Source organism: Carcharodon carcharias, chromosome X (genome assembly GCF_017639515.1).
Source record: "Carcharodon carcharias isolate sCarCar2 chromosome X, sCarCar2.pri, whole genome shotgun sequence".
NCBI lineage: Eukaryota > Metazoa > Chordata > Chondrichthyes > Lamniformes > Lamnidae > Carcharodon > Carcharodon carcharias.
In genome coordinates this window covers 5,853,660-5,868,333 of record NC_054507.1, presented here as the reverse complement: position 1 = coordinate 5,868,333, position 14,674 = coordinate 5,853,660, and the positions used below count along the sequence as shown (strand labels likewise).

At 42.5% G+C, this 14,674-nt stretch overlaps 1 protein-coding gene across 1 annotated transcript in view; it reads right to left on the bottom strand.

Annotated features, from left to right (window-relative positions):
- LOC121273195 (vitamin D3 receptor B-like) overlaps nucleotides 1-14,674 on the bottom strand; it is a 242,994-nt gene that overhangs the window by 150,516 nt on the left and 77,804 nt on the right. The window contains exons 2-3 of the mRNA XM_041180186.1: nucleotides 8,451-8,549; nucleotides 1,378-1,487 (exon numbers count right to left, since the gene is read on the bottom strand). The gene's annotated coding sequence lies outside the window, so the exon portion shown is untranslated. The remainder of the gene's footprint in view (nucleotides 1-1,377; nucleotides 1,488-8,450; nucleotides 8,550-14,674) is intronic.

Here is a 14,674-nt window from a genome sequence, read left to right as displayed (position 1 = left end):
AAATTTTAAGAGGACCAACTTTAAACGCTTCATCAGAATAGGCCTATAAGGTTTGAATATGGCTCGGAAAGAGGAGAAACTATGGACTTCCTTGAATGAGGTGATTTTGAATGCAATAAGCTAATGTATACCCATGCAAAGCAAAGCAAAGCTACCAAGCCTAAAGGCATCCAATCCTGGTTGAACGTGACTATCAAGCAGCTCAAAAAGAGGGAAAAACTGAGTTAATGCCATGAAAGAAAAAAGCACAGAAATAAGCCAGATTCAATACCAAAACAAATGCCTAGAGTGTAAAAAGAACATCAAAATGACAAAGGAAAATTTTGAACTGAATATGGCAAGAGAAGTGCAGGATAGTAATAGGTCCTTTCAGTTATATAAGAGAAAAATAAAAATGAGGGATGGAATGAGGACAACTGATGCTACACAGGCTGAAAAAAAATGCTAAAAAAAAAAGAACTTGCATTTATATAACACCTTTTACGACCTCAGAACATCATTGGTGTAAAGTGCTTTGAGAAGTACTTCTTAAGTATTTTCTACATTACAACAATGCTTCATTGGCTATAAAATACTTTGAGACATCTGGTGGCTGTGAAAAGTGCTATTTTAATACAAGTCTTTATTTCTTTCTAGTCACTGTTGTAATGTAGGAAATGCAGCAGCCAATCCCAGTAAGATAATGACTAGATAATCTGTTTTAGTAATGTTGTTTGAGAGATAAAGATTGGTTGGGCCACCAGGCAAAATCCCCTGCTATTTTTCAAACTTGCTATTGGATCTTTTACATCCACCTGAGAGGGTAGATGGGAGCTTTAATGAGGTTTAATGCCTCATTTAAAAGACAGCACTTCAGACAGTGAAGCACTCCCTCTGTACTGTACTGGAGTATCAGCCTAGATTTTGTGTACAATCTTCTGACTCCGAGGTAATTCTTTGGCCTAGTTAAATAGGTTTTTCACCTTCACTTTTATGAAGGAGACAGGTAAGGATTATTTGGAAAAAGGAACTAGGTGCTGCAGGGTAAGTTCCAACACCATTCACTTTACAACCAGTTTGTTTGCTGAACAGCTATGCAAACTTAAGCTCAATAAATCATAGGGTCCAGTCACAATGTATCAGAGGGTCCTTGAGGAAATAAAAGGAAGAAAGTGCAGGAGCTATGGCATAAGTCTTCTAAATTTCCTGACTACTGGAGGAAGGCAAATGTTACTCCCATTTTTTGAAAAGGTTTCAAAAATGACCCACGAAACGACAGACCTGTAAATGAAGTTTTGCAAACCTTTATTAAGGTCACAGAGGGTCTGGATAGAAAGATAATCATAAAAGACAGACAATATGGGTTAATGAAAGGGAGATCTTGTCAATCTAACTTACTGGTTTTCTTTGGGGGTTTCACAAAGGAGCTGGGCAGGGGTAAGGCAGTGGATATGGCAGACTTGGATTACAGTATGGCCTTTGATACAGTTCCTCTGAAGATGCTGGTACTGAAAATAAGAGTAATAAGAATCAGTCAGTGAAAATATCTTACAATGAATACACAATTGATTGACCAATAAGAACCCAAGGGGTGGTGGTACAGGAATTGTCACCAGTCTGGGAGAATGTGCCAGTGGGGTCCTACAGGGATCTGTTTTGGGACCTCTTTACTCCCTTCATAAATGATCTCGAGGTAGGAATCAAAAGCACAGTGGCTAAACTTGCAGATGATACGGAGCTAATGGAAATGCTCGACTCCAAAGCTGAACGGAATAAGTTACAGGAGGATTTAAATATACCTGGGAATTGGACAGGCGATATGGCAAATAAAATTCAGTGTGAAAAAAGGCAAAGTACTCCACACTGAATCATAGATAATAAAAACAGAAAGAACTGGAAATTCGCAGTTGGTCTGGCAGCATCTGTGGAGAAAGGGCGAGAAACAGAGTTAACGTTTCAAGCTGAATACGATTTTCCTTCAGAACTGAAGGCAAGTAGAAATGTGAAAGCAGGTAGAAATACGATGGGTTTTCAGCTGTTGAAAGGTGGGTGGGGGAGGACGAAGAACAAAAGGGCATGGGATAGGGTAAAGGTTGGGAGAGATTTAAATGACAAAGATGTCGTGGAACAAAAGGCAAAGGGAGTGGTGAGGGTTGTAGTAAAGAAGCAAAGCGTTTGTCCAAAGATGAGTGTTAATGACAGAATAATGAACAGCTCTGTCTGAAAGCAAAAACATGAAAAACAAGCAAAATGAACAGAACCAAAATGAGGGACAGAGTTCATAGTATTAACTTGTTGAACTCAATATTGAGTCCAGGAGGCTATAAAGTACCCAACTGGAAGATGAGGTGTTGTTCTTCCAGCTTGTGTTGAGCTTCATTGGAACATTACAGCAGGCCAAGGAGAGAAATGTGAGAATGGGAGCAAAGTGATGAATTAAAATGACAGGCAACCGGAAGCTCAGGGCCATGTTTGCGGGCTGAGTGGAAGTGTTCCGCAAAGCAGTCACCCAGTCTGCGTTTGTTCTTCCCCCCCACGCAGAGGAGACTGCATCGTGAGCACTGAGTGCAGACTATTAAATTGAAAGAAGTACAAGTAAATTGCTGCTTCACCTTGAATGACTGTTTGGGGCCTTGGATGGTGAAGAGGGAGGAGATGAAAAGGCAGATGCTACATCTCCTGGATTGCATGGGAAGGTGCCATCGGAAGGGGACAAGGTGTTGGGGCTGATAGAGCAGTAGACCAGGGTATCGCAGAGGGAATGGTCCCTTCAGAACGCTGACAGCTGAGGGTAAGATGTGTTTGGTGGTGGTATCATGCTGGAGGTGGTGGAAGATGATCCTTTGAACGTGGAGGCTGGTGAGTTGGAAAGTGAGAATGAGGGGAATCCTATCACGGTTTTGGGAGGGAGAGGAAGATGTGAAAATCGAAGTGGGGGAAATGGGTCGAAGAAGGTTGAGGGCCCTGCTGACCACATATTGAATCATAGAATGGTTACAGTACAGAAGGAGGCCATTCAGCCCACCACGTCTATGTCAGCTCTCAGCAAGAACAACTCGTCTAGTTTCACTCCCCTGCTCTTTCCCCATAGCCTTGAAATTCTCTCTCTTCAGGTGATTATCCTTTTTGAAAGCCTTGGTTGAATCTGCCTCCATCACCCTCTCAGGCAGTGCATTCCAGATCCTAACCACTCGATGCATAAAAACATTTTTCCTCATGCCACTATTGTTTCTTTTGCCAATCATCTTAAATCAGTGCCCTCTACTTCCCGACCCTTCCACCAATGGGAATAGTTTCTCTCTCTCTACTCTGCCCAGACCGCTCATGATATTGAATACTTCTACCAAATCTCCTCTCAATATTCTCTTCTCTGAGGAGAATAAACCCAGCTTCTTCAATCTATCCTTGAAACTGAAGTTCCTCATCCCTGGAACCATTCTCATGAATCTTTTCTGCACCCTCCCTAATGCCTTCACATCCTTCCTAAAGTGTTGTGCCCAGAAATGGATACAAAACTCCAGTTGAGGTCGAACCAGTGTTTTGTAATAATTCATCATAAGTTCCTTTGCCCCTGTTTATAAATCCCAGAATCCCATATGCATTTGGGGTCAGAAATTCAGGAAGGGTTGTTTACTTAAATGCAAAGAAAATAATGTAATGGACAATGAGTGAGATCTAGGGGTCCTGATTGACAATAAATTGAAGCTATCACAACAATACTTGGCAGCAGTGAATGAAGCAAATAAGTCACACTACCTGTTGGCAAAAAGGACAAAGGAAACCTGACGAGAAACGGCTGTAAGAGCTTCCATTTCAAAAATCCCAGTGCCCTCTTCCATCTAAAATTACAGAGATGTAATATAGACTTAGCATTGTTCAAAATGGAGCCCATATCCATCACAACCTTTACTACAGTCAGCAGTTAATTTAAGATAATAGTACATAACAAATATTATTACTATACAAATTAGATACACTTAACCTGTGCCTCATTCACACCTGCCAGGATGTAGGTTGATGCTTTAATTTGATCTAAAATAAGGAACTCTGAGTGCCTCATCCAGCTGCTGACACTTGACTTACTTTATTGTTCTAAGCTACCAAAGATGGGTGATTAGCCTTGTACCAGTAAGCTGATTGATTACAGTTTGTTCACACTGTTATACAGGAACTGATACAGGATACCTTGTCAGTCAGTCACTTATTTGTCAATAGCCTGACCTGAATTGCTACAGGTACATCAAATCTAGACATATTATTCAGAGTAGGTGCAAGGGATGCTTACCTCACACTGGGACCCTCCAATACAATCTCTGTAAAAGGTAACACCACTCAATTGTGTTTCAGCTGCCCATAATTCAACTAGTATAAATAACCATTGCATTCTCTTCTTCTTAGTACCAAGCTACCTTCAAGTATCAGTATTAACAGGGCCAACAATTGGCATAAACTTCTCCAAACAAGCTGAACTGCCTGATGACAGCAGCTCACTACACGGGAGACTGCTTGGTCAAAAAACAGATTGTAACCACCCAAATTAAGTATTCTCCAGTGGAGCTAAGTACTGTAACATTTGCTCAAGACTTACCAAAAGGTGCTGGTTTCCAAAGCAAATGCAGCATAACCACAGTACACTGTACGAGGGGATGGTTTATTCTCAGCCACAACATTGTGAGGCTACAAGGGTTGACATTACTTGGTCATGTCTCCCTATTCAGTATGCTACACACTTTGAAGCTTTTCATTATTTATTGCTATACTTAAAAAGCATTTCAGGACCTGCCGCAAGGAATACAACAAACATGAATTCTTCTGGGTTCAAGCCTCTGAAAACGGATGCAGGATAACAATGCACGATTACCCTTTGCCTGATCAGCGTAACATAGGCAACAAGTCAACTTTGTGCTGCCTGCTCATTATAATGCTTTCTACATGCAAACCCTGTGAATTGCGCTGTCCGTTGTGTTCATTCACTGCACACATCAACCCAATATCATTACTAATTTGAACTACTTAAAGCCAGCCTGCACCTCTTAAAGGAAAGGCGCATTGGCATTGTTCTACATGTGAATTGGATCTGGGAAAGTGAAGAATAGCCGATGGGATTTGGATTTCCAGAAGGCAGTGGATAAGGTGCCACATAAAAGGTTATTGCACAAGAGACCACGGTATTGGGAGTAATGTATTAGCATGGATTGAGGATTGGTTAACATACAGAAGACAGAATTGGGATTAATGGGTCTTTTTCAGGTTGGAAAGATGTAACTAGTGGAGTGCCACAAGGATCAGTCCTAGGGCCTCAATTATTTACTATCTATATTAATGACTTGGAGGAGTGGGCAGAGTGTAATGTATCCAAATTTGCTGATGATACAAAAATAGGTGGGAGGGCATGTTGTGATGAGAACATAAAGAATCTGCAATGGGATATAGATAGGTTGAGTGAATGGGCAAAAACTTGGTAGATGGGGTTTAATGTAGGAAAGTGTGAGGTCATGCACTTTGGTAGGAAGAACCAAAAGGCAGACTATTGTTTAAATGGAGAGAGACTCCAAAATAGTGCAACACAGAGGGATCTGGGTGTTCTTGTGCACGAAACACAAAAAGTTAGCATGCAGGTGCAGCAAGTAATTAAGACGACAAATGGAATTTTGGCCTGTATTGCTAGGGGGTTGGAGTTTAAAAATAGCAAAGTCTTGTTACAATCGTACAGGGTGTTGGTGAGGCTGCACCTGGAGCACTGTGTGGTACCCCATATTTAAGAAAGGATATACTGGCATTGGAGGCAGTTAAAAAGAGATTCACTAGGCTGATTCCTGGGATGAAGGGGTTACAGAACAACTAAACAGGTTAGGCCTTTATTCATTAGAGTTTAGAAGAATGAGGGGTGACCTTATTGAAATGTACATGATTCTGAGGGGGCTTGACAAGGTAGATTTTGAGAAGATGTTTCCACTAGTGGGGGAATCTCGAACTAGGGGACATTGTTACAGGATAAGGGGAGACTCATTTAAAACTGAGATGTGAAGGAATTTCTTCTCTCAGAGGGTAGTGAATGTCTGGGATTCTCTACCCCAGAGAGTTGTGGAGGCTAGATCACTGAACGTATTTAAAGAGAAGGTAGATAGATTTTTGAAATATCGGGGAGTTGGGGGCTATGAGGAGCTGGCACAAAAGAGGAGTTGAGGCCTGGGGCAGATCAGCCATGATCTTATTGAATGGTGGGACAGGCTTGAGGGGCCGAATGGCCTACTCCTGCTCCTATTTCTTATGTTCACCTAACCCTCACACACTTAGCACTACGGTAAGCCTCACATCCACATCACGCACACACTGCCAGCTGTTCAACCATGACAGCCACATCACCTAAACATATTGCATCACACGCACTGACACATTGAACTCTCTCTTGCAGTAGGTGACATAACAGGAGGCAGCAGGAACTCACCGGAGGGGGATAAGGTTCATCTGCATGTTCAAATTCCCATAGAGGAGATATGCTGGCCATTATGGGAAGGGGCATCACTGAGGCCATAGTGACCAGCAGGGCTGGAGGGATTGGTGGTGAAGGTATCTGCACACTTAATCCCTTCTCATCCCTTCCCACTTCTCCCTCATCCCACAATTTTTTCTGACTTAAGCTGCTGTTGGTGTAAGCATGCACTTCTTAATTTGACATCTCCTCTCACTGCAACTCAATCCTTGTCCCTTTTTCCTTTTGGGTACCCAAGGACTGCAATCTGTCCAGATGGTGGAGAAAGAGCAATAAGACAGTGATGAAGAAGGACCACTGTCAATTGCTTTCACACACAGTCACCAGCTCAGATACCAATATTGTATGTATTTGAGAGGCTAGGATTGAGGAGGGATCTGCATGTGGCGAGACACCAGGCACAAATTCGCTGCAGCCAGGCAGGGCAGGGGAACAATGATAGCACAGGTGCCAGCTCACCAGAGGACAAGGCTGCACGATTCAGATGAAGAATCTAATGGGCCAGGCCACAGAAGAAAGCAGATGGATGTACATATCAAAATGCTTGGTACACTGGAAAGTCTGCGAGAAAATTTTTGTTCTGCACCAAGGAATATGGAGGTGTCCAGCACCAACTTGGTTCGTGGCTTTGCAGAGAGCCTGTAGTCCATCCTTATCACACATAGCCACTCCAGCAGCACACTTGTGGAACCAACCATGATGCAGCATCTGATGGCCAATGTCTCAATCCATTGCAGCACAAAAAACAGCCTCCATCCAACATCTAAGTGCTGCAGCTGAAGCTCAGACTACTACCATGCAATCTTAGCTTGCTGCCATGGCAGGTCAGACTGCTGCTCCCCTGGCTCTGGATAGTGTGCAAAGGGGCTTTCAGAGCATCATAGCACTTCTGCAATCTGTTCTCCAACGTATTTGCTTCTTAAAGACCCTTTGCAGACATGGATTTCTGCCGAGAGCCCTTCTCCCCTTCCTCCTCTCCCGCTTCCAGCAGCTTGTCCTGCTCTGTGTGGCCATTGCTCATTGTCCCTGTCGTGCACAATGCCAAGAGGAAGCCCTACCAGGCCACCCATGGTTTGTGTGTAAGCCTTTAAGTCACCATCAGCACCAGCCAAACCACTCCTTGTAGATTACTCAAACTTTTAGCATGTATGGAAAAGCACCTAAAACGCAGAGAATTGCAGCAAGAACCAGAATAAATAATACAGCATCTAACCTGTAAGTAGTTGATGATCTCTTTAAATGGCACTGGTGGGGTGCCCTTGATGTCACTGAATGTGTGTTCAGCTATGGGACGTTAAGAGACGATGTAGGCTGGAGCATGGAGTGTCAAGCTAGCTGCGCTGGTATCAAATCAGCGCTGCACACTGGCTGACATCATGATCTCCCTGCCCTGCATACTTCTGGACATTGGGGATAGTACATGCACACCTTTATGAATATGGCATCCAGTACATTTCACCAAGGCTCCTTCGACAGCACCTTCCAAACCCATGACCACTACCATATAGAAGGACAAGGGCAGCAGACACATGGGAACATCACCACCTGGAAGTTCCCCTCCAAGCCCCTCACCATTCTGACTTGGAAGTATATCGACATTCCTTCACTGTCACTGGATCAAAATCCTGGAACTCCCTTCCTAACAGCACTGTGGGTGTACCTACACCACATGGGCTGCAGCGGTTCAAGAAGGCAGCTCACCAACACCTTCTCAAGGGCAACTAGGGATGGGCAATAAATGCTGGGCCCAGCCAGTGAACCCCACATCCCGTGAATGGATCAAAAAAACACTTTATGTCAAGTGTGCGCACATGCTGTGGTCACCATTTTGTAACTTTAAGGGGCCTCATAGCATCCGAAAAACCAGGTGCAGCCAAGTCCAATGTCACCCTGTATTTGTGCAAAGCATGAAGGTCTCTGACCATCAGCCAGACTATCAAATAAGAACAGGAGGAAATGGACTTCTCACTATTCTTACCTTCTTTATTCAGTAGGTGACTGTTTTGCAGTATTAGATTTCTTCACTTTCAGTTGCTCGTGATTTTGAATTAAAATTTTAAAACCAGTGACCTCAAACCTATCAATAAAGAAAACAATGTTTTAGCTACATTATGTTGTAATAAATACCTTACCATAAGGCACAACTTGAATTCGCATTGACTGTCACGGTCTACTCAAATTTTAACATATTTTCAATTAGATAAACCCTATTTCTTTGCAGCATCTCACATCAAGCCCAATAAAAACAATTCTAAATTAGTGCACACAATAATTAATTCTCACAGAACATTAAAGAAAACTGAATTTCTGTTAAATAGTCTAGTCTATTAGAGACTTGTTGCATAATCCGACAACTTGCATCAGGCCTTGCTCTTTTGCAGAAGCATAAAGGTGAGCTTGCATAATTCAGTCTTCAGTGGATGCTATTTATAATTGGCAGTTACACTACACAATGCATAGAAGCTGATACTGCTGTGTGTATCATATGGGAGCAGCAAACTATCTACACAGCAGCTGTACTAGAAATGCTAGACTGCTTCAATCACCAGAACTGCTTCGCTTCCTCTCAAATATCAGCTATTCTTTACAGTAGACATACAAGTACATGCACTAGTCTTATACAGCCAGGAGTGAATTGTTGGCTCTTATCCACCATATGCTGCAGTTTGGCAGGGGTAAGGGGAGATGATGGAAAGTGGGGAGGAGGTAGGATTCTTCTCATTATGACTTGTGGCCAACTTCTTTAGATTTCCTTCAGATTTTGAAAGACACAACTCATATTCCCATTATCAGGGGTATTCATTTATATAAAAACAATCCAAACATTTTTGATTTTCATGGGTTTTTCAGGCTATCAGGTCTCCACTTACAATGAAGCCAGATTCCTTCTCCTTGAGCTGCAGGAACCAACAGAGGCAGGGAGCAAAATAAATAAGGCAGTGAAATGAACTCACTTTCAGTACCACTCCCTCATCTTCTGAAAACCTAAAACTTAGCTCATAATTAAAAATAAAGCCTTGATGGCCTAATATAGCTGCATCTTGGCACATTTAGTCCAAAAGATAAACCCTTTTTTTAAATTCATTCTTAGGATGTTGGCATCATTGTCAAGGGTGGCATTTATTGGCCATCCCTAATTAACCTGAGAAAGTCATGGTGAGCCTTTTCCTTGAACTGTTGGTAGAAGTTTGATTGACTTCGAAGGGCAGTTAAGAATCAACTATGTTGCTGTGGGGCTGGAATCATGTTGGCCAGGTTGAGTAAGGGCTGCAGGTTTCTTTCCCTAAAAGGTTTAGTGAACCATTTGAGGTTTTAAAGGCACTTTTACTGACAACAGGAATTATTTCCAGGTCTTAAAAAAAATTCAAATGTTCACTCTCCTGAAGACACCATTGTGGGATAGTTCCAGGGGATGCTGGCAGTTCTCCAGAACCTCACCTTAATGACTATTCTAGGCATGATATGGTGCCTTTCCCATTTCTTTTAAAAATGTCTGGATAACACAACGGGTGCTACCAGAGACATGGTGGGAAAGCAGTTGTACAAACGCTGGGCATGACACAGAGAAGGCACTCAGCAAATAGCTTTGAATCTGGCCAACATGTGTCCAGATCAAAGTTGAGTCATCAAGTCTGTTAGTGCAGAAGCTGCTTGTACATTTAATTGTAGGTTATAGACACACAAGGTTACTTAGAAATGTTTATTATGCCAGTACTAAAGCAGATGCAGCAACAGCTGTAGATAAAAATGGTCTGCTACAAGCCACAAGGGAGGGAGATTACAGAAATATTTGACAAGGCAGTGCTCTTCAATGTAGGTGTCCAGTGATTAGGACCTAACAATTTACATAGCTTACCAAACCATCACCTTATCTAAAATTAAACAACTGGCTGATGCAAAGCACACCTCATTTTGCAACGTTTCTACTGAGTACTTGTATCCTGTTCAGAAGAAATGAAGAAGATTATCAAGTTCTGTCGAAGGGTCATGAGGACTCGAAACGTCAACTCTTTTCTTCTCCGCCGATGCTGCCAGACCTGCTGAGTTTTTCCAGGTAATTCTGTTTTTGTTTTTGTTTTGGATTTCCAGCATCCGCAGTTTTTTTGTTTTTAAGATTATCCCTCCATTCACTTTTGTGCTCTACCTGTTACAGGAATGGATCAATGGTAATCCAGTACTGTCTTTTAATTTAAAGCTCAAGACTTTAATATTGCTCTAATATATCAAGAGACTATTTCGCACCTTTCATACACTCCTAGGATATTCGAATAGGCAATTTCCCTCATCTCTAGTGTCCAACCAAACTCTTTACAGGAGTGAGTCTATCCATTTGTTGCTGAAGGTATTCCTCATTATGGAATGCTAGTGCAGCATCATTGGAATACAGCAACTCGGATGAGAACTTGGCACATATTTTTGTGTTGCATATCAGATGTGCAAGGCTGAACAGCTTTCTGTCAGTTCTGGTGTGTAGGTAGACACCCACATTAGAAGTACTGAAGGCATCTGACAGCAGCAAAGAGAAGAATATGCCAAAGAGTTTCAGAGTCAGAAGGTAACTCTGTTTGACCCCACTGCAGATCTCACAGGGTTTCGATATTGCCCTGTCATAGCTTACCTTACCCATGACGGTGTCATGGAAAGAAATCACATTGAGCAACTTCGGTGAGCAGCCAATGTTTTCCAGCAGCTTAAATAGATCGTCTCTCCTCACATGGTCAAAAGCCTTGGTGAGATTGATGAAGGCAATATATGGTTCACAGCATTTCACTTGCAGCTGCCAGACTGAAGATCATATCAATTGTAGATCCTCTAGTTCTGAAATCACACTGGATTTGGAATAGATGCGTTCAGCCAGGATCTGCAGTCTGACAAGGACAACACGGTCAAACACTTTTCCCATGATGCTCAGCAGGAAAATGCCTCGATAGTTGTTGCAATTGCTATGGTAAGCCCTTGTTCTCGTATAGGGTCACAATCTTTGCACCACGCATATCCTGAGGCTCTGACCCCTCCCTCCAGTTGGGAGGTTGTTGATAGCTCCTCATATCTCCGCAATCTTTCACTTGATATTGGAATCAACACGCACATCATAAAAACTGCAGCTGCTATTTCCAAGCTGAGCAAGGGAGTGTGGAACAACAGCAACCAGACTGAGGACACCAAACTGTGAATCTACCAAGCATGCATCCTCAGTGCACTCCTTCACAGTGAGGAGACCTGAACAACATATGCTAGGCAGGAGGAAAGGCTGAATACCCACCTTTGCTGTCTCAGACATATCCTCAGCATTTCTTGGCAGGACGAGGTCACTAACTCAGAGATCCTGGAGCCTATTAATTCCATCAGCATGCACTCATTGCTAAGCCAATAATGGCTGTGCTGGCTCAGCCACGTTCATCGGATGGATGTCGGCCATATACCCAAAGATCTTTTGTATGTGATCTGGCCACTGGGTAACAACATACGGGATGTCCATTCTTCCACTATAAGGACGCCTGCAAGTGAGATATGAAGATGGCGGACATTGACACTGATAACTGGGAGACAGTTGCCGATGGCTGAGACTTCTGGAAGCTGACTGTTTGCAGGGGCATTGGAAGAGGTGATGGGAAATGGCAAGCTCAGCTGGCTGAGAAGAGGGCAGAGAGAAAACAGAGGCATCTGCAGCAAATGTACAGAGACTGCAATGCCAGAGTGGGGCTCTTGAGCCACACCAGACAATGCTTAACACATAATTGACTACCACAACAAAAACCATTATCTTAGGCTTCCAAAGGAAAGGGTGAAAGTGTTCAATCGTTCTCAATTTGAACATTTTTTTCTTATTCCTCCTAAGCTCCGAATCTTTCAAGGTCTACATGCTTCTGCCTCCCTGAGTCCTTAAGGTATTGAAATCAAAAATCACACTGCCACCGCCTCAGAATTCATGCTCAGAAATTTAAAACTGTGCAACTCCTTACCTTCCGCAGTCTTCCTTCAACAATCTTCAGGCTTTTAATACCAAGTTTGATGCCATTTAACTAACTAGTTCTTGATTTATTTCATATTTTTCCAACCTTGGCAGTAGCCTAACCTTTGATTCTTCACCTTTCAGCTTGGTTTTTAAAAAGTGTATACATAATCAAAGTAGGCCATTATGTTTGTATATTGCAGGCTGTATAATCAAGAAATACAATTAAAAATAGTTCACTGGAGTGTATCGGTAGTGCTACTTTCACTCAATCATTGCAAAGCCCTATTTTCACTCTGGAACACAAAATGCAGAAGTACAGAAAAAGCACCATCAGCTGGATTGGTATACTGAAAATGTTTGCACGGTCTTCGACTACCCTTATTAAAACACAGAATATATCCAGCACTGCAGATGTTCAAGGCTGCAACCATGCCAGCGAGCGTGCACGGGCTGAGATGCCATTGATCAAATAAAAGCAGAACATGCTGTCTGGACATTCTACCCACAAGAAGAGAAATAGCACTGCTGATTGTTCCTCTCAATAAACCATTCAACTACACGCAGCTTTCTGGTGGGAATTATTCAGACTGGAGTGTCAAAACTGTAGCCAGTGGGCCATAGGCAATGTGCAAGCCTTGACAATCCAGCAGTGAGTCCAGGCATCTGTGTTCTATTTGCATTTGTATTCCTTATTCGCTGCTTTACCCAGCCTGAATTTTGGGGGCCTGAAGTTTGAAAAAGGCGGTTTTGAAATCACTGTTGTTACCTTTTAGGCGATAAGTCCTAAATCTAAACACTGAAATCAGTTAGTATCAGCAGCTTGAGATATACAGTACACAGAAGTTGGAATCCAGGAAATTCAGAGCTGTTTATGCAATAATTATGCTAGTTTTGATGCTGATCTTTCCAACAGAATCCTGCACCAATCATTTGCCTATGCCAGAATATAAAAAATCTCCCAACAGGGGCAATAATGAATGACAGCTGTCATCTGCCATGTCACCTCACTCCTGGAGCCTCTTGCCTCTCCTCCTCCTCCTCTTCCATTAATATCTAGAAGATGTAAAACAATGACTATTGGGAAGGCCATTTCAAACCACTTAGCCCTTCAGAAACTGTGGCGGTGGGTGCTGTGTGTGGGGGGGGCGGGGGGGAGAGGGAGGGGGTAGGGTGTTGAAGTGGGGAAAAGGCAGAGCAAGTGTCAGTTGTAGTTCAGTTCACAGCTTCCGAGTCAATAGGTCAAGGATTCAAATGTCACTCCAGAGACTTGAGCAGCACAAAAATCTAGGCTGATAATCCAGTATGGTCTACTCCTGCTCCTATTTTTTATGTTCTTCCATTAGTCATTAAATTGTCCACCAGCGTTCACAACTGGATTTAGCATGACTACATAGCTTGGATCTGATGCCTTCACTGTGGGATCGCTTAGCTCAGAATATCACTGTTCACTGATATTTAGACCAGGTGCAATACTGGAGGCAGTTGAAAGGAATGCTATTCAGAATGTTCCTGGCTTGATCAGTGAATGCACCATGTGTTTTGGCACTATGGCATTCAAACTAGAATGCACTAGCTTTAGTAAACTTATAGTACACTTTAGCACATTTGTACTGTGCATCATCCTCAAAATAGCTATTATGCACCTCTGAGCTCCATAATTCTGGCCTCCAATATTACAAACGGTATAAAGGCACCGGAGAATTGCAAAAACAATTTATAAGGATGATACCAGGACTGGTGGGTTATATCCATCTGCAAAGGCAGAAAGCTGGTGCTGTTTCCTCTAGGAAAGTGGAGGCTGAGGGGTGACCTAATAAGAGAGTTTTTAAAACTTTGGAAGCATTTGAGGGCAGATAAACATTTTCACTTGCAGGGAGTCCAAAACTAGAGATCATAAATGTTGTAATGGTGTTGGTTATAGAACTTGTCTGTAAAGGAAGTCTTTGTATTTTTCTGTATGTTAATAGCAAATCTTTATTAACTACTTGTAACTACATACAAATATACAGTAAAGGGTACAGGGATAGAGCTATCGCCAATGTCCAAATCTTAACACATCTCTGCTCATGTGCCTTCTTACATCACTGCATGGGCGATACTGTACTCAGTCCCACATTAACCCTGTATATACCAAACCCTTATACTACAATTAGTATAAGGTAGTCACCAATAAATCCAATAAGGTTTTCAAGAGAAACATTTTTGCCCAGAGAGAGAGTGGAACTTGCTACCACACGGATTAATTG